At 38.5% G+C, this 23,220-nt stretch overlaps 1 long non-coding RNA gene across 1 annotated transcript in view; it reads right to left on the bottom strand.

Annotated features, from left to right (window-relative positions):
• Nucleotides 1-365: 365 nt before the first annotated feature.
• The window catches only part of LOC120221238, a 36,284-nt gene continuing 13,429 nt past the window's right edge, over nt 366-23,220 (bottom strand). The window contains exon 3 of the long non-coding RNA XR_005525763.1: nt 366-433. This is a non-coding gene — a long non-coding RNA (uncharacterized LOC120221238). The remainder of the gene's footprint in view (nt 434-23,220) is intronic.

Raw genomic sequence — 23,220 nt, 5'->3', positions numbered from 1 at the left:
TCTTGTCCATCTTGGTTAACAGTAGATTCTTTGGCTATACCTTAAAATATATCCAGAATCTGCCTCTTTTGAACCCCTCCAGCAGTCTCACCTTTAGACCCAGAGAAGAGGTGCCTTTTCTCTTAACTTCTTTAGAGGGCCCTGCCTATCCAAAACACACACAAATAAATTTGTTAAGGAACACATGGACAGTTTTTATAATGTGAGAACAAACATTCAGCACCGACAAAATACAATCTGTAACCCTAACTATCAATTTTCCTGATGAATATCATTCAGGCGCCAGAGAAACACTTAGATCATTTGCTCTGTATTCTTGGAAAAATAAATAACTGCATATAAATGCTGCGAAGACTCACAGTTTGTATGGCTGCTGAAATTGAAGATGGACACTGCATTGGAGTATGGGGGAGGATCTGAGACGCAGAAGCCCCTAAAAAATGAAAAGAGCAAATTGACTTATCAAATCCTCCCTCTCAAATAGCATAAATGCAGTAGAATCTTGGGGAACAAAATATTGTTTCCTAGCAGTGGTGTGTCCACTTTCTTGCTTTCTTTTGTGTTCTAGTTCATGGTTCCAGAAGGAGTTACGAATTAGTTCAGTATTCACAATTGGACATGGCAGCTGAGGAATATTTTCTCATATTAAACAATTCATATCTGTTTAAATTTCAAGTGTAAATTTCTTTAAATTTCCACATAACTTGTGGGAAGCATGAAACCAACTTTTTAAAATTACTATACACCTATATATTACTTTAAGGTTTTGTGACATTTGTGTACATCCTGGTGAATTAAATGATGAAATTTAAATATATTGTAATATTTTCTGCAGTAATGAAATTGGTCAAATGCACTCCATTACACTATTTGATTGTGGCAAGTAAAATCTATGGTTCATTCATGAATCTAAGTATTGCTCTAACAATTTTATTTGCAATTTCAGTTGCTATTGCCTCACAGATAAAGTTTCCCCAAATTGAAATTATTAACATTACTACTATAGTGACTCGCAAAAGGATATCTACCACTGTCATGAACAGAATAAATATTATGTTAAAAGCTTGATTATAACCACAATGATTTTGCAGTAATAAAGACAAGAAAAAATTCATAGAATAGATATATAATAAACTATGAAATATGGTTTACGTTATTGATTATGCATATATTGCCAGTCTACAGACAGAATTCCCAGATACACATAATAATATATAAATTTGGTCATATTTGATATTTTTCCAGCTTCAAGTTATTTAAAAAGCATATACTTATGCATTAAAAAATTCTTGGGGCGCCTGGGTGGCTTAGTCGGTTAAGCGTCCGACTTTCGCTTAGGTCATGATCTCGCGGTTCGTGGGTTCGAGCCCCGCGTCGGGCTCTGTGCTGACTGCCGGCTCGGAGCCTGGAGCCTGTTTCAGTCTGTGACTCCCTCTCTCTCTGACCCTCCCCTGCTCACGCTGTCTCTCTCTCTCTCCTAGAAATAAATAAAAATATTAAAAAAAAAAAAAAAAAAAGAATGCTTATGCATTAAAAAATTCTTAATATAGGGGCACTTAGGTGGCTCAGTCAGTTAAGCATCTGACTTCAGTTCAAGTCATAATCTCATGGGTCATGGGTTCAAGCCCCACGTTGAGCTCTGTGCTGACAGCTCGGAGCTTGGAGCCTGCTTTGGATTCTGGGTCTCCCTCTCTCTGCCCGTCTCTACTCATACTCTGTCTCTATCTCTCAAAAATAAATAAATGTTAAAAAAAATTTTAAAAACTCTTAATATGAAGACATATTTATAAGAGAGGAAGACAGAATATATCACATGTGGGCTTTCATTTAAACTCTTTCCCTGAACATTACACATTTTAGGGTGGCCTAAGACTGGCCCCACTGAATTCAAAGCCACTCTCATCGCTCACCTGAATTATTGCAGTAATATTTTAACTGGTTTCCCTGCTTACATGTCACTGTACTTTCTATTCTTAACCAAGTAGTCAGAACAGTTCTGTTGAAACGTAGGTCAGATTGAATCACTCCTACACTCAAAACCGTTCAAAGGTTCCTTAACGTCACCAAAACCAATTTTACAATGGCCTACAGTGGTTCCATACCCCATCATTATAGTTCTGCTTCATTGCCCATGATCCCTCCTAGTTTACTTACTGTTTTCTAGTCTCCTTAGCATTCTACTATTAGGCAAGGCATACTTCTTCCTCAGGGCCTTTTCATTGGTTATCTCCTCTGCCTAGAATGACCCTTTCCCTATAGACATATGGTTCACACCCTCTTCTCTATCAAGACTTTGCTCAAATGCCACTTTCTCAAATGAGGCCCATTTAAAATTTCAAGCCATCCCTCAGCAGTCTTAATTCTTTTGTTGCTTCTATCATTACAGATAATAGTATATATGTGTGTGTATATATATATGTGTGTGTGTGTGTGTGTGTATATATACACCATTTTATATTATATATAATATAATCACTATATATATAATTTATTATGCTTTTTGTCATTCTTCACCTACTCAAACCCTATAATGACTTGGTATTTTTTAAATAAAAAAAAATTTTAATGTTTATTTATTTTGAGAGAGAGAGACAGATAGAGCACAAGTAGGGGAGGGACAGAGAGAAGAGGGAGACATAGAATCTCAAGCAGGCTCCAGGCTCTGCACTCACAGCTTGGAGCGCTGTCAGTGCAGAGCCTGATGTGGGGCTTGAACCCACAAACTGTGAGATCATAACCTGAGCTGAAGTTGGACTCTTAAATGACTGAGCCACCCAGGTGCCCCAAGATGTGGTATTTTTTAAAATGTTGTTTTGTTTGCTGTTGTATCCCCAAGGCCTAGGACATTTCCTGGCACACCACAGATACTCAATAAGAAATATTTGTTGAAAAAGTGAATGAATCCTTCTACTTCAGCCAAAACAATATTCTTATTACTCACAAATCACTATATAATTTCCTTGCTTGGAACCTTTCAGGGGTTCCCCATTGCTCCCAGGGCAAAATGCATACTCTTAATGGCTCATCAGGTTTGCATGTTCTTACAAGGTTTACAGGCTTTGCGTTATCTGTTTTTCATCTCCATTTTCATTCCTTGCCCTCATCCCTACATGTTCCCCAGCACGCAAACTCACTCAGAGTTCATGGCCTAGCCAGGTCAAACGTTCTCATTTCCTACTGTGTACCAGGTCAAGATTTCCTTCAGATTTTGATACCTGAGCTTCTGTCTGCGCACTCAAGCCAAGAGAAGCACGGACTTGAGCATGCGTCCTCTCTTAACCCCATCATCCTTCTGGAATCTTGGCTTTGAGAGACAAAATCTGCTGTAAGATGGCCAACAGGACGAACAGGAGACACCTGTCCCTGATTAATGAGGAATGCGGAAGTAACTGGCTATAAATTGTTCCCCCTGCTAACGCTCTGGGCTCAGACCTCTGGAGAACGATCTCCTGAGCCCACCGGTGTCAAATAAACCTCCTCCCTTCCAAGATCTCCGAGTGCCGCTTGGTTCTTCTGCCGGGTGATCCAGGCCAGATCCCGCAACAGCTTCAGTGCCACATGTCTGTGACTCGCCTGAGAATTTGTTGGGTCCTCCTCATGGGAGCTCCCATAACTCCCTGAACTTCCACCTCAAGGCACTTGCCATACTTTCTTGTAATGCCCGTTCAGGTATCTGTTTCCCCAGGTGGATTTTTGTGGTTCCAGGGAACAGGGACCCTGACAGGCACATCCTCCGTGCTTAGCGCAGTGTCCGGCAATAATAAGCAGTGTTTCAGAGCTAGTGTAGTTTTATCAGCACTGACTGTTAAGTGATTAATCCTAACAAATAACTCTGAGAGGTATTATTACCCTCCAATTTGCAGATGAAAAGAGCAAGGGACAGATATTAAGCAAATTGCCCAAGGTCACAAAGCAATAATTGCCTGAGCCAAGATTTGAACCTGGCCTGACTGCTCAGATTCCGAGCTCTTGCCCCAAACCGCCCTGTTATACTGTCTCTGGAGCAGGGTAAATGTTAAGAGTGCAACACATATTTGTTAAATGAAGGCACGAAGGACAGAGCACACATAGGCTCAGTGCATGGCGCTTCTGGAATACAGCCTCTTCAGGAGAGGCTAAAACTCCCCCGGTGCCAGCAGGCAATGACTTCGCACTCACTGAAAACACAGACTGCCACACCAGGGTGAGTCACAGGTGCCCCATGTTTCTCTATGACCATCGCGACTCCCTGTGTGTCTCTATGCTCTTCCCTCGAAGAACTGTGCGCCGCTGCTGATGGAGTATTCTTTTTTTTTTTTTTATTTCAGAGAGAGAGAGAGAGAGAGAAGCAGCATGAACAGGGGAGGGGGAGGGGGAGAGAGAGAGAGGGAGACACAGAATCTGAAGCAGGCTCCAGGCTCTGAGCTGTCAGCACAGAGCTCGACGCGGGGTTCGAACCCACAAACCGTGTGATCATGACCTGAGCCGAAGTCGGACACTTAACAGACTGAGCCACCCAGGCACCCCGGATGGAGTATTCTTAAGCAAACTCTCCTGTTCCTGACACAGTATTCACATCTGAAAGCAGCAGGCCATCACTGTACTTCAGAAAAAAAAAAATGAATTTCTCATAAGCCTTAAAAGTCATGGATAAGATAAATAAGGGTGAGAGACAGAAAGGGTGTCTTCTCAGCAAAATGAAAAATGAAAACAAAGCTCGCTGCTCTTAGCTGAGTATAGGGACAGTGTTGTGAGGACAGCTTGCTTACTAATTCTCAATACCTTATCAACCTTTTATCCTATTCATTGTTTTTTTTATACGGCCCATTTACTCGGCAGAACCTTGTCCAAATACGGTCGAAAAATATTCTTGAAATATTTGGCGGACCACAAGTGCAGAATACTTGAAAGAAAATGTCATGTTGTGCCCACTTGGGTATATTTTTATACATCTTTTTCCTTCTAAACTGACCAGTGTGGGCTCTGTCTGTCTTCAGTAGCTGTTTGACGGCAATAAAACAGGTGTAGACACCAGTAGACCTCCGGGCCATCCGACAACCTAGGGAATTGGTTGAGAAAGGCGAGTCTGAGTATGTGCTGAAAGGTATTCACTAGAGGGTAGATGGGAGTTTTAGGAAACAGACGGATCTTGACAGCCAGCTTCTCTCCTACGGAAATCATTCACTGTGGGTTACTTAGAGAAGACAGTAAGTTTTTCTACAAGGAGCGATTTTATTTTAGGTCTTGGAGTAACTTGATAGGAGGGAGAACTCTCACACCCTTGGTAATTCACTGATAGAAGGAACTAATTATCCATACAAGCAACTGATTCAGGGACAGAGTATGCCAGAATAGCGATATGGCTTGGCCGAAAGTCTCCAGAATAGAGTGAGTGCCGTTCCCACAGAGAAGCACATAGCCACGTTTCTGATTTAGCTTTTCCCAGGGATTTCATTGTATTTTATTTATTTGTTTTTATTTATTTTCTTAATTTATTATTGAGAGGGGAGAGTGGCAGAGAGAGTGGGAGGGAGAGAATCTCAAGCTGCTTCTGCACTGTCAGCACAGAGCCCAATGCAGAGCTTGAACTCCCAAACCGCGAGATCATGACCTAAGCTGAAATCAAGAGTCAGACACTCAACCGATTGAGCCACCCAGGCGCCCCATATTTTATTTATTTTAAACTTCAGCTTCCTCTCATGCTATTGGGAAGATTAATATGAATCATAAGGGCTTGATGTTGTAGCTGGGGTGTGGCTATGCAATAATAGATTGCTTTGCCAAATCAATTAGAAAGTAATTAATGACTTATTGAGTGCTTAAAGATGCCAAGTTTTATTTAAAGCTTGGGGGAAGTGGTGGTATATGTGTGCACAATACACTTCTGTAAGGTATCTTCTCTGTTCTCCAGAAATCTAGACGTCAAACTGTGCTATTGAAAATAGGCTGATTAAAAATTCACTCTTTCCTGGACTATGGTGGTAATCTCATTGGTCTCCCCACATCTACTTTCTCTTCCACATAGTCCAGCCCCAGAGAAATTGGAGTGATAAGCCTTAACATAAATCTGATTATGACATTCCACTGTTTAAATCTCTTTAATGGCTTCAATTTTGCTGTTGGAGAAATCCAAATTCTTCATTAAGGAATGAAATGACTGTCATCTTTGGCACCTGTCACAGCTTCCTCCACATATCCTCACATAACCAAAAGATAAACTACACAGGGCTTTTCCCAGAAACTCGCATAGACTTTTTAATTCCATGCGTTTGAACATTCTGTTATCATTGCCTGGAATACCCCTGCCACACATTCCATGAAGTCTTGACTCTAGTCATAACCCAGAGAAGCTCTCAGATTACTGTGAAAGGCAGACACCCAAAGTAGTCTTCTGATTTCAGCAAAATGGCAGATAAAGAGAATTGAAAATACTTCTGCAAAGAACACCTAGTAATGCCTAATTGGATATAAAAAACTCTTTCATGTACATAGTTGAGATCATAGTTTCTGGCATCAGACATGAAGTGAAAACTGAAAATCAGAGCACGACGTAATGAGTTAATACTTTAACTACTAGAGGGATAGAAATGATAGGGAGTTGGAAGTATCAATAATCTAAGGATTGGGGTATTTAGCATCTACCTGAGGATAGGAGATTAGGCCTTGGGCTCACACAGGAAAAATAATTTGAAGTAAAAAACTGGTTTAAAGCTAGGACCATTGAAGAGCTACATTCTCAGCTAACTGATAAGTAATGGAAAAAAGAAACAAAACAAATCAACATTCCCAACAGTGCAGGGACATGATGAGAAAGAAGTTTTGTCTCTATGTATCTGGATGGAAAAATATTAAAACATATCTCTTAGTAATTCAAAACCCTAGGTCTGTACCACATGTGGGTTTCGGTTAAAAGCTCTACACTTGACCTGTGTGATACAAGAAACTCCAAGCCAAGAAATTAGCGTAAGATTGAAGGTGAGCTGCAACTATCCCTGGACAATGACAAACATAAAACCATCCTAAAGGAACATGACTTCAGACCAGTGACCCATAATTTCTTCATACAAAGCTCTATAGAATGTAGCTCACAATCCAAAATTTAAGAACACAGCAGGAAACAATTCATTGTGAGTGAGAATCAGCAGAAATAGCAAAATAGAGACTTCCCAGGGATGCCTGGGTGGCTCATTCAGTCAAGCATTTGACTTTGGCTCAGGTCATGATCTTGTGGTTCCTGGGTTTGAGCCCCACGTTGGGCTCTGTGCAGACACCTCAGAGCCTGGGGCCTGCTTCAGATTCTGTGTCTCCCTCTCTCTCTGCCCCTCCCCCACTCACAGTCTGTCTCTGCCTCTCAAAAATGAATAAATAAAAAAAAATTTTAAATAGAGGCTTCCTACTTTTCCCTCATTCCTCCATCTACTCAGTAAAAAATTCACTATGTTTATTATAATTAAAGATCTGATTACCATAAAAACCATAAGAAATAACAAGATGCTATGACAAAGAAAGAAATGAGTGTATCTGGAAAAGAACCAAATAGCACTTCCAGAAATAAATAATAGGAACTTTGAACCTAAAATAACAATATATTGGGCACAGCTGTCTATAATCCATTTAGAACTTGTGACCTAGAATATAGATATTTTAAAATTATCTAGAGTTCATTTCAGAGAGATAAATAGAAAATGTGAAAGAGATAACAAGAGACATGGAAGATAGAATGAAACGGTTCTATGTATATCTCAAAGAAGTTGCAGAAAGAGAAAACATAATAGGGATGAGACAGTAGACAAGTACTTTTCTAGAATTTTATGAATGTAAAATTTCAGACTCTGGAAGCATAATGCATCACAAGAAGATAAATACAACTGAGACTACTTGTAGACATATAATAGTGAAACTGTAGACCAATAACAGGGAAGCAGCTCAAGAACAACCAGAGGAGAGATGATTACCTACAAAGTAATGACAGACCATTAGATGGGCCTAAGCTTCTTGAAAACAGTAATAATAGAAGACAGAAAACAATGAAATCATCACCACAGGTAACAGAAGAAAGTAATCATCAATCTAGCATTCTCTAACTAGCTAATTTGTAATGTAAACCTGCATATACTTTCAAAGAAATTAAGAATGAGTGTTCACCATAGACACTTGCTGAAATAACTAGTAACAGAACTACTTCATAGTATAGAAATTGAACTCAGGAAGAGTGGGATGTAAGGAGCAATGGTGAAAAAGAAAGTGATAAATATGTGGGTAATCTAAGCATGGACTATATAAAATAATAACTGTGGCTAATTTCAGAGGGGGTACAAAGCATAATGGAATCAAAATACCAGGCATCTAAGAATGAAAGAAAATGATCTCTGTAAAAGTGTTCTAAGGCTTTTGAATTGTCCATTAGGAGGGTAGAGATACTGTTGAAATTTACAGTTTAAGTAATTTATTAAAGTTGTTAAGGCTGGGGCACCTGGCTGGCTCAGTCCGTTAAGCATCAGACTCTTCTTAATTTCAGTTCAGGTCATGATCTCATGGTTCACGGGTTTTAACACCACTGACAGTGCAGACTCTGCTTGAAATATTCTCTCTCTCTCTCTCTCCCCCTCTCTCTCTGTCCTCCCCTCCCCCACTGCTTGTACGCACACACACTCTCAAAATTAATAAACTTAAAAAAAGAAAAAAGAAAATGCTAAGGCTAAAAACTAAAATAATAGAAATAAAATGTGTTGGGGCGCCTGGGTGGCTCAGTTGATTAAGCGTCCAACTCTTGATTTTGGCTCAGGTCATGATCTCAGGGTTTGTGAGTTGGAATCCCACCTCGGCTCTCTGCTGACAGTGTGGAGCCTACTTGGGATTCTCCTTCTCCCTCTCTCTGTGCCCTCCCTCACTCATTTGTGCATGTGCGCATGCTCTCTCTCTCTCTGCCTCAGAATAAATAAACTTAAAAACAAGAAATGTGTTCTTTATATACAGTTGACCATTAAACAGCATGCATTTAAACTGCAAAGGTCCACTTATATACAGATTTTTTTCTTACAATACAGTACTGTAAATGTATTTTGTCTTCTTTATGATTTTCTTAATCAGATAATCTTGTCTAGTTTACTTTGTTGCAAGAATACAGTATATAATACATATAACATACAAGATATATGTTAACCAACTGTTCATGTCATTGGTAAGGCTTTCAGTCAACAGTAGGCTATTAGGAGTTAAGGTTTTGAGGAATCCTAAGTTATACACAGATTCTCAACTGCACAGGGGGTCGACACCCCTAACCTCATGTTGTTCAAGGGACACATGTACTATAGAAGGGTTAAGGGAAACAAAGAAGAGTGGATTAGTAAAGAGAATACAGGAGAGGAGAGAGGTAAACTAAAGCAAAGAAAGAGTATAGAAAAGATCTCAATTCTATTCCATTGGTCTATGTGTAAAAATGCAAACAAATGATAGAAATAAATCCAAATATATCTGTAATCACAATAAGTATAAAGGCTTATAATTGTTATTTAAAAATCAAGGTTCTTGTATTGCATATAGAAACATTGGGCCATATGTTGTTTATGGGGATATGCCTAAAATGCAAAGACCTAGAAAGGTTAAGATAAAGGAATGAAAGAAAATACATCAGGATTCATATGCCATGGAAATATCAATATTAAATGAAATCAATTTTAAGATGAAAGAAGTATTCTAAGGGTTAAGATAATGCTAAAAGATAAACAAAAGATATATTATTGGGGATATACAATCACATAACAAATAGTGTCAAAACACATAACACCAAAAATATCAGAGCTATGAAGAGAAAAAGCACAAATCCATGATCACAGTGAAAGATTTAATACTTACTTCTCGGGAAACTAATGAAGCAAGCAGTAAAAGTATTAAGACTGTAACATTTTGCACAGCAAAATTAGCAAGGTTAACCTAATGGACATATTTAGAATCTACCACCCAGCAATAATTTATTTTCCAGAGCACAAGCGGAACATTTTTTTAAAAAATAAAGTTTTATTGGTGATAACAATATCTACTCTCTTAGATTTCAAGTATTCAAGAAATTCTTGTTAGGTATATTTACATTGCTATACATTGGATCTCTAGAACTTACTCATCTTGCATCATTGAAACTTTGTACCCCTTGAGCAACATTTCCCTATTTTCCACCCAACCCCAGCCCCCTCATCACCAACACTCTACTACTCTCTGCTTTTATGAGTTTTGCTATTTATTTTATTTTTTAAATTTTTTTAATATTTATTTATTTTTCAGAGAGAGACAGAGAGTGAGCAGGGGAGGGGCAGAGAGAGAGAGAGAGACAGAGAATCTGAAGTGGGCTCTATGCTCTGAGCTGTCAGCATAGACCCTAAGGTGGGGCTCCAACTCAGAAATGGTGAGATCATGACCTGAGCCAAAGTCAGATGCTTAACTGACTGAGCCACCCACATGCTCCTGAGTTTTGCTATTTTTAGATTCCACATACAAGTGAGATCATGCAGTACTAGATTATTTCACTTAGCATAATGTTGTCCAAGTTTATCCATGTAAAAAGAAAATGCAAGAAAGTAAGAATAAAAGGAAAATAGTAATTATGTGAGTTAGTAGGCATGTTAATTGGCTTGTGTTGATGATTTCACAATGTATAGGAAAACATCAAGTTGTATACCTTGAATATATATAATTTTTATTGGTCAAGTATACCTCAATAAAAGATGAGAAATTACATTATGTAAAAATAAATAAATGGGATTCTGTCAAGAAAAAATATTAACCATGTTTTAGCCCAGAAGGAAAATGTTAATAAATACTAAACAATATCGTATAGATCAGATTGTATTTGTTTTGCTTGAGATGAAATAACAGAAATAAATAACTAAAGGATAGCCAACTCCCAATTTATGTAGAAATACTAAAATATATTTCTAATAACTCATTCAAAAAGACAAATCAATAATAGAAATCAAACCATATTTTAAAGTTAATGAAAATGAAAACAGTTCATATCAAAAGTTGTGGGATGTGGCCAAAGCAGTGGTGAGAGGGAAACTTGTAGACTCATATGCATATATCAGAAAAGAGTAAGGGCTTCAAATTAGTAAGCAGAGTGTACAACCCAAAAATTATAAGGAGAACAGCAAAATAAAACTAAAGAAAATAAAAAAGAAAGAAAGAAATATAGAAACAGAAATAAAAGAAAAAGAAACCAAGAAGCAGAGAGGGACAACAAAAAGTTGTTTTTTTAATAAAAAGTCAAATATAACAGATAAAACTCAGGAAATGTGGATGAAAAAGAAGGACAAAATGGTCAAAAAAATCTCCCCACCAATATTAAGAGTGAAAATATGACCATAACTGAAAACAGAGCAGAAGGTTTAAAAAACATAAGGGACTACTATTAATAACTTCCATGTGATCATGCAAGAAATGGATGATTTCTTAGAAAAACAAGACTTCTCCAAAGTGTTTCACAAAACATTGAAAACCTGAATACAAGCAGAGCCACCAAGGAGATGGAATCAGTAGATTAAAATCTACCTGCGGAAACGACACCGATACACACACACAACCCCATGTGCACATATCCCCAGCAGGCCTGCTGCCAAGTTTTGTCAAACCTTTAAGGAGGACATGACCCTGAATTATACAAACTGATTTTGATACTCAGCTACAGTGAGATCGAAAACCCATTTGAGAAGGTTGCAATGCGTCACGGGGGAGGCTGAGGACCACTGAGCTCGTCTCACATCTTCATTTTGCAGCTGTGGGAGGTGGGACTTTGCCAGGCAAAGTGACTCTTTGAGATCACGGGGGCAGTCATGTGGCTCCGGTTGAAGTTGGTGTTTTTACTGGCACAGGAAGATTTCATGGAAATCTCTCAGGTATTTTTCTTATTCAGAACTGCAAATCCTACATTTTTCATTCTTTTTCCTCTTTGCAAATGGTTATCAGAAGTAGAAAGTTACACTTCTGATGAGCCCATAATAGGAAGTAATATGTGATTACCGAATGCCATTTCGCTTTGGAGCAGAATTGAGACTGAATTCTTCAGGAGTGAAAGGAGCATACAATAAATTTCTCACCTGTAATGGCTCAACATCAGGTTTTCACAAAATAGAAAAATGAGAGAGAAGTACTTCATGCTCAATTTTTCTGTAAACCCAAAGATCCTTTAAAATAAAAAAAAAGGATTAAATTACAGAAGTGATAGATAATATCTTCCTTCCTCTTAAGAGACTTTTCTTTTGGGGATTTAAGCAAAGGACCATGAGTATCAAACCTTGAACTTTCATGGCATTTGGTTCCCCACTCCTGCTCAGTATTAGAAGAGTGGATAGGGAGAGAGTATCTATCATATGCTAACTGGTTCAGAGAGTGTCCAATTAGATGGAAATATTCCCATAAATGTATCAGCCACAATTACAAGCATAATGAACAGCAGACAAAGTATATTAGTAAGGATTATGATTCATTTTTGGAAAAGTTGATTTAGTTCCAGCTCAACTGGGTAGTTCAGATTATATTGCTGGTGGGTAATAGGCATGTCAGTTACATTGTGAATACTTCTACAATAGCCACAAATTATAACGAACACAGAGAGTTGTTGCAAAATCTAACGGAAGAGGACTTCCATTATGACAAAAATCAGACGGAAAGCCAATGTCCAAAACTTATATTTAAAAACATACGTGAGGGGCGCCTGGGTGGCTTGGTTAAGCGTCCGACTTTTGCTTAGGTCATGATCTCGCGGTTCGTGGGTTCGAGCCCCGCGTCAGGCTCTGTGCTGACTGCCAGCTCAGAGCCTGGAGCCTGTTTCAGTCTGTGACTCCCTCTCTCTCTGACCCTCCCCTGCTCATGCTGTCTCTCTCTCCTAGAAATAAAATTAAAAAAAAAAAATACGTGACCACCCCCCAAACCCAAACATTTCTGTGTTAAGAACAATATGCCAAGAAACTAACCCAGCGTGTTCAGAAAAAATACTCTATTTAACTCACAATCAAATAATCATAATAATAAACATCCACTGAATGCTTATTATCTGTGGGCTACTTTAATATGCATTGTCATATTTAGCATATAATGATTTTTCATGTTTGGCAGTATTAGCTACATTTCCCAAAAAGGGAGCTGTAGTAAAGTGGGCAGGTGGCTTACTTAACTTCACATGGCAGACCAGTGTTCTAATGTAAACCCGCCCATTATTATTCCCAGTGTTCTTACCATTTCCGCACCATTGCCACCTTTTATAAGCTCTTCAATGTTGGAACCAAGACATGGTCCTCAAGCAATTTCCTGACGCTTACTGTTCTCATTATACCCCATATCAAGAGATAGCTATACCCACTTTCTTTCTGGCCAAAGAATAAACAACAAAAGCTTTTCTTTTTTTCTTTTTCTTTTTTATAAATAGTTTATTGTCAAGTTGGTTTCCATACAACACCCAGTGCTCATCCCCACAAGTGCCCTCCTCCATGCCCATCACCCCAACAAAAGCTTTTCTTAAAACTGTTTTTTTTTTTTTTTTTTTTGGTCTCCTTTTAACAAAGGTATGAGAAACTGGGATTTTTCAGAACAAAATAGTTTTACTAAAACTAGAAAGAAAAATGAAAACAAACTAAAAGAAAAGGAGTCGGCAGTCATTCTCAAGTAGTTTTCTGATCTGAATAGATAAGGATCTGGTGAGAAGGTCCACATGTAAAATAAGAACCTTGCTCAGAAAGGTCCCACTTTCATTCTGAAGGTCCTTTTTCAAGGACCTTGAGTATATGGGAAGTGGGATGGTCATAATGTTGATGGCCTAGCCCCAAGTGCATATGGTAACCCTATAGTTTTCCTGGTACGTTGCTGCAAGGTCAGAAAGTACTGAAACTTAAAAACCTCCTCCTTGCGCTTGCTCCCGTGGCTATCTCCTCACAAGTGCCTACAACTCTTTACTATGTTAGTAACTTTTGCCTTCTACCATATCATCAAAAATGGAAGGATTTCATGCTTCCTTATGGATGAATAAATAATACTCTATTGTACATTTTTGCCACATGTTCTTTATCCATTCATCCATCGACGGGCACTAAGGTTGTAGGATACCACTTAGGTGGTGCTCGGGGTGGGGAAATAGGAGACATGTTAAGGACACAAACTTGCAACTAGTAGGCAAGTAAGTCCTAGAGATCTAACACACAGTATAGTGAATATAGACAACAATGCTGTATTATAATCCTCAAATCTGCTAAGAGACTAGATCTTAATTATCGCCATCACCAAAAAGAAATGATAGTTACATGACGTGATCAAGGTGTTCTTACTACAATGGCAGTAAGATTATACAATATATAAATGCATCACATCAACAGGTCGTATGCCTTACGTTTACACAATGTTACGTGCCAAATATATTTCAATAAAAAGAACTATAGCCTTCCCCGAGATAATGAGGCAATGCATTTCCAAATCATTTGAATGCCTGAGCGCACGCATTCCTAAGAACCCTAGTGAAACACAGTGTTTACTGAAATGCCTTTGTCCTCAGTTCTAGTTGTCACAAAGCTCCTTTTGCCATTGAGCTGCTCTAATGCGATAACAGGTCTCTTCACAACAGAAGTAACACACGCAGGTTTTGTCTTCTAACTGTCTGTCAGAAACGGGCTTCCATACAGTGCTATTATGTTTTCAGAGGTAGGTAGTGGAGTTGATTAATTAAAAGTTAACAGCAAGGCAAACTTTAATTTTACCTTCAATGTTTGTTATCCATCCTATTTTCTCCGAAAGCCAAGGGACCTGCTATTGGAAAGTCACGATTTATCACTGTCTGCAGTGGTTCCTTCTGCAAGTCTGATAAGAGTTAGTGTTACTTTGAAAAATCATTATCAGTTTCTGCTACTTTCATATTTTATCTCTTTGTTTATAATGAACTGCTCCTCTGAAGAATCACTCAAGGCAGTTGTTCACTGAAATGTGCATATCTAGTTTCACTGGTTATATGAACAAGTAGTGCTAAATTCTCAACATTGCAAATTTGTCTTACTTTGCTCAGAAAATGGGGCCAATTAACTCAAAGGTTTATTGGCCATTCTTTTTGGAATAGCGAGACTAGGCTTTTCAATGCAGAGAAACTGAGTGCTTTCGGCTTTATTTTGATCATTTCTTCTTCTAAACTATGATTTTCTATTGTCTTTGAGGCCAGGCAAAATAGCAGTTCTTAAATGAAAGGAGAAACCATATCTCACAGATTAGTTTAAACCCCAGAGCGTTATCTCTACTTTCTGCCATATCTCAGGTGCGTATTGATCATTTCTAAGAGTCACCACCAAGCTGCCAAAATAAATCCATCCAAAACTAGCTGAGAAATTACCAGGTTTTCACTGGTGTGAAAATCTGTTAAGCATGGACGCTAATATTCCCCTACCTCTGCTCTGCCTCAGGACATCATCTTTAATGAAAAGCAATTGACATAAAAATTTCTCATTTCAAATGAAAAAGTTTATAGATCGGGAGATCTTATAAGACAGAGCAGAGAACAACTAGAGTACAAAAAATGATCTCTGATAATGCACACTTAAATCAATAAAATAATAAGTATTATTTTCATATTGCTCTCTTGTGGAGGAGACTGAGAAATGCAAAATACGATTTCAGGGAGCGCTAAGGTATAATCTGTTGCTAAGAGAGAACACTGTCGTAAGATAAAAGCTGTGTGAGAGGACTGCCATGCAGTTTAGCCAACTGGGGAGGTGGGGCGGGCAACTCTATTGTTCACGCAGAGTGATGTCTGTAACACAAACACCAATAACCATACTAATTGTCCGTATGGCAATTGAAGACACCACTACAAGTGATAGAAAGTAAAGCATTTAATTTTTTAAATTTGTATTTTATTTCTTTTGAGAGAGAGAGAGGCAGAGAGAGAAGGAGAGGGAGAGAATCTCAAGCAGGCTCCACACCGTCAGCACAGAGCACAATTCAGGGCTCAAGCTCATAAACCATGAGATCATGACCTGAGCCGAAACCAAGAGTCAGATGCTGAAACTGACTGAGCCACCCAGGAGCCCCTAGAATAAGGCGTTTATTGTGGGAATGATTTGATTGTGTGCTATTGTTGGAACTGGTGAACTGGTATCTGTTGTTTCTGAGTCTTATGTTTGTCCTGAAGATAGGAGGGCAGGTAGTTAGGAAGGAAAGATGCATGTGAAATGGAGGGAAGAAAGGACAAACCAGAACCTAGAAGAATAAACTAGGAGCCATGCCAGTCCTCTGCCACCTCTCTGATGATGCAGATAAACTGCAAGAGAAGCCGATGTGTCTCATCAGGAAGCTGAACACACACCTGGTCCTGAAGTCAGAAAAGCCAAAGCTGAAGGTCCAGCAGCAGCACAAGGGGCTGGAAGCCTGACTCTAATACCCATGTCAGGAGGATGAGGAACTAGATCTGTGACAGTGTGTGGACCCCCACACTGCATAACCCTACGCTACACTGAGTGTAACTGTGACTGCTTCCATATACATATATGAGAGAGAGAGGAGAGGGAGACGAGCATGATTTACATAACATTCAGCCTTTGAAAGTGCGCAGCTTAGGGGCAACTGGGTGGCTCAGTCAGGTGAGCATCCAACTTTGGCTCAGATCAAGATTTCGCAGTGCGTGGGTTTGAGTTCCACATCAGCCTGTCAGCGCACAGCCCGCTTCAGACCCTCTGTCCCGCTATCTCTGCCCCTCCCCTGCTTGCGCTCTCTCAAAAATAAATATTAAAAAAAATAAAAATGTGCAGTTTAATGGTTTCTGTTACGTTCACTAGGTTGTGAAAACATTGTCATAATCAATTTTAAAACATTTTCACCCTAGCGGTAAGTGACCTCCAATCTACTTTCTGTATCTATGAATTTGCCTATCTTGGACAGGTAATGTAAATGGAATCATATAATGCATGGTCTTTTTTGAATGGCTTCTTCCACTTAACATTATGTTTTCAAGGTTCATCCATGTTGCAGTATGTATGGGTATTTCATTCCTTTTTATCCCACAGTAATATTCCCTCATATGGATATACCTCAGTTACTTATCTAACCAGTGGATGGGCATTGGAGTTAATCTCATTTTTGGTTATTATGAATAATGCTTCTACGAACCATAGTGTCTATATTTTTGTGTGGACATATGTTTTCATTTCTCATAGGTATATACCTAGGAATAGAGTTGCTGGATCTAGTGGAAACTTTATGGTTAACCATCTGAGGAAATGCCAGACTTTTCCAAAGCAGCTACGTTGCTTTACAATTTCAGCAGCAATAAACGAGGGTTCAAGTTTCTCCACATCCTCAGCAACTCTTTCTGTTCTTTTATTATAGTTATTATTATCGCCATCCTAGCTGGTGTAACATGGCATCTCACTGGGATTTTGATTTGTATTTCCCTAATGATTAATGATGTTGAGCTTGTCTTTATGTGCCTAATGGCCAATTGTGTATCTCTTTTGGAGATCTATTCAAGTCCATTTTTTAACTGTGATTTTTTAAAATTTTTGTGTCGAGTTATAGAATTTCTTTATATATCCTGTATATTAGTCACTTATCTGATATGTGACTTGCAAATAATTTATTCCATTCTGTCGCTTGTCTACTCATTTAACTGACCGTGTCCGTTGAGGTACAAAGGTTTTCATTTTTATGAAATCCAAATTGCCCATTTTTTTTCCCCTTTTGTCATTTGTGTGTTTGGTGTTACTTCTAAGAAACTACTGCCACATACAAGGTCATGAAGATTTACACTTAGGTTTTCTCTTAAGAGCTTTATAGTTTGAGCTCTTATATTAAGGTTTTTGTTTCATTTTGGGTGGTCCGTATATGGGCTGAGGTAGGAATCCAACTTCAGTCTTTTGCATGTTACCATCTGAGAGGAGATCACAGTTTTAGAGGCAACAAAGCAGCAAAATGGGACTCTGTGAACTTGAAGTTCTGTTCTTTCCTGCCACTAATACGTGCGGTTCAATATTTGTCAATCCGATATACTTTACTTATAATACTGAGATCGTCTGTGTGTTTGATTTTACTGTTTCGTCTATGTGTATCTATCATGGTCTCATAGAGATGAATTAAACTACTCATATGTTTTTTATCTTTCTCATTTTATCACCTGTTATTTTTTCTTTTGAAAATTAACGCTATATTATTTGGCACACAGGTTTTTGTAACTGTTGGTCCTTTGTTAAGAATTTCACCCATCCCACATTTCTTTTCTATTTTAATGTTCGTTTTGCCCTAAATTCAACATGCCTGATTTAAAAATTATGAACCTGGTTTTATTTTTGCTTGTATTTGCACAGTTTAATTCTTTCTTTCATTTAATATCAATGTTTCAGAGTCACTTTATGTACATTGGATTTTGCTACACAGTTTTATCGGAAAGCTTTCATTTTTTAATAAGTGAATTTAGCTGACTTTATTTATTGAAATGGCAACCATTTACGGACCTGGTTTTGTCAAATTATTGTATGCTATGCTTTCTGTTTTTGTTGCCTTAAATACATTTTCTTGGATTTTTTGTTTATTTCTTCTGATACTTTCAAAGGATTATATTTTTCATCTAGTAGTTTTCCATTAATTATAAAGAACCTACTTAACCTCTGCTGTTTCAGACAGCATTCATTACTGATAATGAACATTGGTGGAATTGATATATTTTCACTTTTTCCATCTTTCTTTTCCACCTCTCTACTCTTGAAATTTTAGTTATTTTATTTATCCAAGTATTTATCATTATCTTTTAAAATATACGGATACAGTAAGCGATGAACCATGGGAATCTACCCCCCCCAAAAGCCAAGAGCACACTTTATGTACTGTGTGTTAGCCAACCTCACAATAAATTATATTAAAAATAAATAAATAATAAAATAGATGGATGCACAAATTACTTTATCAAGCTAGAATACTATGATTTGACCTCAGTTATTATTAAACATGAACTTGCTACTATAAAGAACACTAGCCACCTTACTCCAGTCCTGCCCTTCCTTAAATGCCTCTTTTGTACATTATTGGGGTTTATGGAATTTGTATTTTTTTATCTCTAATTATAATCTCCACATTTGTTTCACTTTTAGCCCTATATTTCAATGGATTCACTACTTATTGTTAGTGTTTTTGCCAGATTTTGCACTCATCTCCTCATGAAACCAGCATGACCACCGTATTAGTTTTCTACCGCTACTGTAACAAATAACCATAGACTCACTGGCTTGAACAACACAAATTTATTACCCTGCAGTTCTATAGGTCTAACGTCTGACAAGTTTTTCATTAGGCAGAAGCTGCATTCCTTCCTGAATGCTCTAAGGGAGAGTCATCATCCATCCAAGTTGTTGCAGTTGTAGGGCTGAGGTTCCTGATTCCCTGTTGGCTGACAGATCCTACAGCTATCTGCGTGGCCTGGGACCTAGTTCCCTTTCTCCACAGAGAAACTTTTCTTCAAAGCCAGCAATGGTGGTTTGGAGTCCCTCTCACACTTTGAATCTCTCCTACATCTCTCTGCCTTACTCCTCTGCTTCCTTCTCCCAGCTTTACTAAAAGCTCATATGATTATACTGGGCTCAGATAGATTATCCAGGATAACATCCCTATTTTAAGGTAACTCTAATTCCATCTGCAAAGTTCTTTTTCACGTGAAAGATAACAGATCCACAGGTTTCAGAGGCTGGACATCTTTGAGTGGCGATTATTCTGCCTCCTACAACCATCACACCATTTTAAGGTTTTCTTTGTACCACAGTAGAGAAGCCAGAGAGAAGTTTCCCAGAATTCCTTGTCCTAAATGGTGCCGTATTAAAATTTGCCAATGAGAGGTGCTTGCATGAGATTTAGAAGGTGGAACACATCAGTCTGTTACACTGTGCCAGCAGCCGCAGCCAGATGCATGGGCAGATGTGCGATTCACAGGAGCTTCCTAGTAAGCTCTTGAGAGATATCTGCTTTGTAGTGGCAGACAGAGATAGATACTGGGAGATTCCTCAAGATTCTTGAAAAATCACAATAGCTTCCCAGCATATGAGTAATATCACTTATGATATAAAACAAACATCTTGCCTATACCTCGGCAAATTATCATACTCCTTTCTAAGTATGGATCAGCTCCCAATTTTACCCTTTGCATTTTCAATATTGTGCAATTTCTTTTCTTTTTTTTAAATATTTTTTATTTATTTCTAGGAGAGAGAGAGAGACAGTGTGAGCAGGGGAGGGTCAGAGAGAGAGGGAGACACAGACTCTGAAATAGGCTCCAGGCTCTGAGCTCGCAGTCAGCACAGAGCCCAACGCGGGGCTCGAAGCCACGAACCGCAAGATCATGACCCAAGCGAAAGTCGGACGCTCAACCGACTAAGCCACCCAGGTGCAATTTCTATAAGAGTTCCTTTAACGTGAGGGCTTTTGCCCATGTCAATTCTTCATGAAATTTTTATCTTTCTCATTACAATCACTTTTCTGTTTCATGCTCGTTTACTGATCAATTTCATCTTTCTATTATCCACTTTTGTAAAATGTCACATAGCCTTATCAATAGAAAGAAAGTATGAAACACAAATACGGGCTTTGCTGTGTTTGAACTGAATATCAGCATATAGTGACCCATCACTGACAGTGTTAGAAGTAACATCATTGGTCATTTACTGCGATGCATACTTGTTATTTACATAGTCACGCGTGCACTGAAGAGTTAGCAGCGAATCTGTACTTTATGCAATTAGTCAATTGATATACTGTGGTAACTGACATTTGAAGTATATTTTTGAGCAGTGGTGTTAATTAACTAAATCATAGTCCATTCGGTTTTTAGGGCTACCATAACAAAGTACCACAGATTTGTAGCTTAAATAACAGAAATTGATTTTCTCACAGTTCTGGAGGCTAGAAGTCCAAGATCAAAGTGTTAGCAGGGTCGGTTCCTTCTGAGAGCCATGAGAGAAGGATCTGTTCCAGGCCTTTCTCCATGGCTTGTAGATGGCCATCTTCTCCAGGTCTTCACAAAATTTTCCCTCTGTAGGTGTCTGAACCAAATTTTCCAGCCATATTGGATTAAGGCCCATCCTAATGAGCTCATTTCTACTTTACCTGCTCCCTATCTCTAAATAAGGTCATATTCTGAGATACTGGGGCTCAGGGCTTCTACATATGAATTTGGTGGTGGGGAGAGGTATGCAATTCAGCCCACAACACATGGTAACTGAAATTTGTGAGTATATAAGTGGCGCAAAAATAGAGTGTCCTTTGTTTACCTGCATGGGCCCTCAGAGATATAGCTAAATTTTGAATTTTTTTAAAATGTTTTATTTATTACTAGGAGAGAGAGAGAGAGAGAGAGAGAGAGAGAGAGAGGGTCAGAGAGAGAGGGAGTCACAGACTGAAACAGGCTCCAGGCTCTGAGCTGGCAGTCAGCACAGAGCCCAACGCAGGGCTCGAACCCACGAACCGCGAGATCATGACCTAAGAGAAAGTCAGACACTTAACCGACTAAGCCACCCAGGCGCCCCACTAAATTTTGAATTTTAGCACTATCTTCAAAAATGACTCGTGGGAAATATGTTCCGTTAGTTTTTCCCAAGTGCTAAAAACACTCTGTGCCTTTATACTCAAATGTCAGATTTGTTAATGCTCAGAATTCCCGTGTCAGCTTTTATTCTGTTAAGATCTCTGAAGATAGCACTGCAGTCATTTCCCCCCCTAAATTCAGGTATATTTATATAAATCGGGAGGCATAGATCTCAAGTGTTCAGTTGGATGAGCTTTAACAATTGTATAGAACCATGTAACAACCGCCACAGCTAAAATATTAGAACCCTTTAATCACTCCCGAAATTTCTCTTGTGTCTCTTTGCAGTCAATCTCCCTCACACATCCAGCCCCAGGCAGCCTTTGTTCTGATTTCTATCGCCACGGAGCAGTTGTGTCTGTTTTTGAATTCTATATAAATGGAACCACACAAGTATGGCTGGCTTCTTTCACTCAACATAATGCTTTGGGGACTCATCTTTGTGTTGTGTGTATTAGCACTTTGCTGAACGATATTAATTATAGGGAAGTGACACAATTTGTTTTATCTATTCTTCTGTTGATAGACATCTGGGTTGTTTCCAATGCTTTATAATCATTCCAGTAGAAGTCTTTTGCGAATGTATATTCTTATTTTAGGAACAGATATACATTTAACTGTATAAGGAATTACCAAACAGTACGGTTCTCAAGAGTCGCTGTCCCATTTTACATTCTAAACAGCGGTGTTTAAGAATTGCAGTCATTTGACATTCTCAACATCATTTGGAATTATCAGATTTCTTTAAAAAAAGTCATTCTAATGAGTATAAAATAGTACCTAACTCTACTTCCCTTATACTAATGATGTTAAGCACCTTTTCATATACCTATTGACCATTCCTATGTCTTCTTTTGCAAATTAGTTTATTCAAGACTTCTGAATTTAAAAATTTTAATTCAGAAATTTTGAGTTGTTTGCCTTTTGTTTTTAGTAAATAAACTATTTCTTTGAACTTTATTTACTTATTTAGAAAGAGCGAGAGCGTATGAGTAGGGGAGTGGGCAGAGAGAGAGGACAGACAAAAATCCCAGGCAGGCTCTGTGCTGTCAGTGCAGAGTCAGATGCAGGGCTTGAACTCATGAACCATGTGATCATGACCTGAGCTGAAGTTGGCCGTTTAACTGACCAAGGTGCCCCAATAAACTTTATTTTCTTTTTTAAATTTTTTAAATGTTTACTCATGTTTGAGAGAGAGAGCGAGAGAGAGCGAGAGAGAGCTAGAGAGAGCAGTGGAGGGGCAGATAGAGAGGGAGACACAGAATTCAAAGCAGGCTCCTGGCTCTGAGCTGTCAGCACAGAGCCGATCATGGGATTCCAACTCACAAGCCGTGAGATCATGACCTGAGCTGAAGTTGGACACTTAACTGACTGACCCACCCAGGTGCCCCTAAACTTTGTTTCTTAAAGCAGTCTTAGGTTTACAGGATATTGAGTGGAAAGTAGTGTTTCATATTCTCCCTCAATCATCACCTCATCGGTTTCTCCTGTTATTAACATCTTGCATTGGTGTGGTATATTTGTTACAATTGATGAGCCGATAGTGATACATTACTATTAACTAAAGTCTGTAGTTTATATTAGGCTTTGTTCTGCGTTGTACATCCTATGGATATTGACATGTATCCATTATTATATCATAAAGAATAGTTTCACTCCCTAAA

The sequence above is a fragment of the Hyaena hyaena genome, unplaced genomic scaffold (genome assembly GCF_003009895.1).
Source record: "Hyaena hyaena isolate Hyena2069 unplaced genomic scaffold, ASM300989v1 scaffold_765, whole genome shotgun sequence".
Taxonomy (NCBI): Eukaryota; Metazoa; Chordata; class Mammalia; order Carnivora; family Hyaenidae; genus Hyaena; species Hyaena hyaena.
The sequence above is the reverse complement of the archived record's forward strand: the minus strand, read 5'-3'. Positions and strand labels throughout refer to the sequence as shown.